Consider the following 5,070-nt stretch of genomic DNA (forward strand, 5'->3'; position numbering starts at 1 on the left):
TCTCTCTCAAAATTTCTTGAACTTTCTTGAAGTGAAAATAATGAGCATGACTTAATTAGTCATCCAACACCACATATATACTTCATACGTGGCCTATGGCCCACAAGTCACGTGCATGGCCACATGGTCATTTTCATGAAGTTAAATTTTCAAAACTTCACCTTTGGCCCCAAATTTTCATGAAATGTCTAACTTTCCATAATTCATTTTTGGTCCCATATTTCATGAAATATTAGTTTCCATAATTCCACTTTTAACCCCAAATTTTCCTTAATATTTCCATTCAATAAGATCATAAGAGACTTTGTGCATTAAAACAAAATCGAGAAATAGCCTTGTCCATAACTTCCCGCAATTTACTCAGAATATCCCGACGTACGAAATGCGAGATATAACACCAACTAGCTGATGTACTCAAAGCGCTGGAAACTAGCGGTACATTTGTATCCTCCGAAAGTCGGACTTTTGCAGTGAGTGCGGGCCCGTGCATAAGGATGTTAGTACAATTGAATTGTACAAGTATGACAAGCAAGCGAAGCAATAATAAGGGATATGAACAATAAAGCATAATGAAACCGAATGCTCATATCATGGCCGATCTCATAGAAACAACCTGTGTAAATATCATGTAACTATAGCCTCAGGCCCAATAAATAATGAGATCTCAAAGCTATGGCCTCAGGCCCAAAATAATTACATATGTATATGAATCATAACTATGGCCTTAGGCCCAATCAAACATGAAGCAACGGGTGTAAATGACTCTTGGCTTTGTAACTCGACCGATGACTTTTGATCGTTTTGAGACTCGTAGATTGAATTACAAGTCTTTTAGATTAAGCTAGTGGTCCTTAGCATGCATAACAAGTATGAACATAGTCGTAAATCGAGCTCTAACCCTAGGTTATGAAAATCAAGAACTAGGGCAAAATCATTCACGAATTTGAATTTAGGAGAATTATGATAATTGAGGTATGAGAATTATTAAACAATATTTCTCATGTAGATAGTATGCTTAACATACCTGGAATTGCTCTCAAACTTGAATAATAATCTGGTCTTGGAAAAAGAGTTCCAAGGTTTTGCTCTTTATGCTCTTTAATTGCGTTTTCTTGAAAACCCTATGTAAAGAACATGGTTTCATGATTAGATTAAGAGCATATATGATAGAATTGATTTGGAAGAGTTTGGAATGACTTACCTTGTTGTTTTGGATTGTTGGAGAAGAACACTTCGTTTCTAGGGCTTGGAATTATGAAAAATGAAATAAAATAACTGAAGGCTAGTATTTATAGGCTTTGGTGCGGGCTGGGAAATACGGGCCAATATACGGTCTGTAAACCTGGACCATATTCCAACATACTTCAAACAGCATCACTGTTTTATGTTCCTTCCTAAATACGATCACACTTTACAGGCTGTATTTCAAAATACGGTTCATATTTAACAATACAAAATTCCACATGCCATATTCCAGAATGGACAGTGATTTTGGATATCACTTTACGACTTAAAATACGGACCGTATACTGCTTTACCAGTTTGCATTTTGGGGCGTAAATCCCCATGTTACAACTGAAAAGAAATTTTCAATTCTCACATTCTTTATCTGATTTTCTAAGTCTGGGATCATGATCAAGGCTTAAGTTAAAGGTATGAGGTGTTATAAGAACCCCTGTTTAGCCTAAATATAAGCCTACCCATAGATTAATATCCCTTGTTAGCCATTTTGAGCCTTAAAACCTATTCTTTGACTAGCCGTAATAAGCCGATACCCGTTCTGAATATCCATCTCTTTGCACTTAGTCCCTCCTTGACACTAAAATAATAAGATTAAGGCTAAACGCCTAATTTGGGGGTGATAAGTGGAATAAGGGGAGCATGAGGCATCAGCCTAAAGTGGGGTAGAAGTGAATTGCCTAGTAAAAGATATCAGTGTGGTAAGTGTAGAAAAAGAAAAAAAAATAGAAAACAAAAAAAAAGTTATATAGAAGTAGAATAGCAACAAAACCACACCGAGGCAATAAAGAGAAAAAAAAAAGGGAAGAAAACAAAAGGCGAAAAGGGTAAAAAACAAAAAAAAAAAGAATAAGATATAGTGTTCAAGGAGGATGAGTCATAGTTATCCAAATACCTATCATACCCGTCCCCGAGCCTACATTACAACCTTGAAAAGTCCTGATATGATCACAGCCGAACTGTCTAAAGTCGAGGGCACTGAAAATAAGGGCAAGCTTATGGTAATTGCATGCTTAGCTAGAGGATTTCTTTGTGAGTGTGAGTGTTTCCCTTCTCCTTTGTCTTTGATCCCATTCTGGGTGTACATATATGTTGGGACATTCTTTGGTCTTTGTGAGGGCATGAGAATTTGTTAACTGACTGATTTCCCGTGAGTCTTGATTCGTGTGCGCTATGGTTTCTTTGATAACTAGATGTCATAAATTGAAGCCTCATTGTTAGTTGCAACGAGTTGTTGATTGGTTTTGTCTTTATTGGGGGAAGAGTCATTGTGATACACATGATATGCCAGAAGTTAATTGCCATAACCACTGTAGACAGTTTTACTTTGTAATATCGAGACATTTGTAGATTGAGTCTGTTAGTTGACTTGTCTGAGGACAAGCAAAGACTTTAAGTTGGAGGTGTTGATGTACTGTGAAATTATGGCACATCTAATGCTTTTTAACTCTAAGTTTTACTTGTTTTCGAGCAAGTTTGTATTAGTTTGATGTGTTTTGTGTGTTGTGCAGGTATTTCCAAGTTAGAATGCTCGGAAAGTGAAAAACGAGAAAAATAAGTGATATGTTCTGATAAGCATTAAGGACGAACCGTCGACATGCTCGAGGGTCCGTCGAGTTGCCTCGTTGTTCAAGTTCCTACAAAGTGACAAAGTCATCAGATCGTCGACTTGCACCATCGACATGATTGATGGTCCGTCGAAGTGCTTCAATGATGGAATTCTTGCAGAGTAAAAATCTATCATCAAATCATCATTATGGTCGTCGAACATGTCGACGACCGTCGAAGTGCAAGACGAGCTGGAACAGGGCTGGGATTTATTATTCTAAGTTTGACTTGTATAAATACCTGTTTAGGTTTTATTTTTCGAACATCTGGAGTTTTAGACTTGTAGTAATTACTTTTGAGTTTTTATTGCTTTTGAAGATTTTCCAGACAAATTATATTCATTACTTTCAAGTTTTATTCGTAAGTTCAATACAAAATTCAATTATGCAATCTTCAATCTTTTATTGTTTTCTTGTTGCCATGAGTAGCTAAACACCTTTACTAAGGTTGTGAACCCAAGGATGGGTGTGTTGTGATTTGGGATCGTGAAAGATATACACATAATGGATTGTTAGGGTTTATTTGTTCTTCGTTTTCATCATATAGTTAGTGGTTGCAAACATTAGCTAACGTCATAAACTTTAGTTTATTTGGGAAAATAGCTAGAGTTAGGTAAGAACAAATAACAAGAACTCAAGGCTTTAAACCTTGTTTAATAAATTCACTTAGGAATAAGAGGAATTTACTTGTCATAATTAACGGTTCTTCATGCATACTTTCTTATCTTTGGAAAAAGCATAGAAAGAAATAATCTTTTCTTATTGGGAAATAGTTCGATTCACAGAGGTTAAGTGCATCCATACAAACAGTCCATTAGAAGTATATCAAGACCGATACCCATGATCATACACTTTATCTGATGGGGACACAACCTTGGTTCTTTTTACCCATATATTTTCAACATTAAATTTTCAGTCACTTTAAATTAGTCCACAAACCAAAACAACCATAAAACCCTTTTTCTGGAATACACCAAGACTGAAACGATTAGTATAATACTTGTTTAGTAAACTTTTCACACCATATTTTCTGTGGGATTCGATCCCAACCTCGTTGGGTTACTATATTTGACATCGTCCGCTTTACGCTATTCAAAGTGTAAATTTGAGCGTATCACCTACCCATGATTTGGAGTTGTTGGCCGTAGTATTCGCCTTGAAGCTTTGGAGGCATTACTTGTACGGTGTCTATTTTGAGGTTTTTACCGATCACCGTAGCCTACAACATGTGTTTACCCAGGGAGATCTTAATTCTAGGCAGCACCGATGGATGGAGCTCTTGAAGGATTATGACATCTCTATTCTGTATCACCCTGGTAAAGCCAATGTGGTGGCTGATGCCTTGAGTCGTAAGGCAGTGAGTATGGGGAGTTTAGCTCGATTGGTTATTTTCGAGCGGATGTGTGTGTGCTCGAGGACATATTGAGAGCGTGTGTTATTGATTTTAGTGGTTATTGGGATCAACACTTGCCCTTGGTGGAGTTCGCATACAACAACAGTTATCATTCGAGTATTGGTATGGCGCCTTTTAAGGTCTTATATGGTAGGAGGTGTAGATCCCCGATTGGTTGGCTCGGTGGGTTCGAGACTCGACCCAGGAGCACGGATCTGTTAAGAGAGTCCCTTGGTAGAGTGAGAGTTATTCGGGCTAGACTCGTGGCGGCTCAGAGCCGGCAGAAGATGTATGTGGACCGGAAGGTTCGGGATTTGAAGTTTACTATTGGTGATCAGGTTCTATTAAAGGTTTCACCCATGAAGGTGTTATGAGATTTGTTAAGAGCGGCAAGTTGAGCCCTAGATACATTGGCCCGTTTGAGATCGTGGATTGTATAGGTGATGTAGTTTATGAGTTAGCATTTCCGCCAGTCTTAGCGGCAGTTCACTCAATTTTTCATGTTTCGATACTGAAGAGATACCATGCCGACTGTACCTACATTATCTGTTGGAGTTCTATATTGCTTGATGAGAATTTGACTTATGAGGAGGAGCCTATCGCGATCTTGGATAGGCAGGTTTGAAAGTTGAGGTCCAAGGAGATTGCTTCTGTGAAAGTGCAATGGAAGCACCGTCCTGTAGAAAACTACCTGAGAAACTGAGTCTGATATGCATAGCCTATATCCCTAGTTATTCACTAATTTAGGTATTTTCCTACTTTTTTTTCTTTACTCGAGGATGAGCAACGGTTCAATTGTGCACTGATGTAATGACCCGTTTGGTCATTATA

The sequence above is a fragment of the Lycium ferocissimum genome, chromosome 10 (genome assembly GCF_029784015.1).
Source record: "Lycium ferocissimum isolate CSIRO_LF1 chromosome 10, AGI_CSIRO_Lferr_CH_V1, whole genome shotgun sequence".
NCBI lineage: Eukaryota > Viridiplantae > Streptophyta > Magnoliopsida > Solanales > Solanaceae > Lycium > Lycium ferocissimum.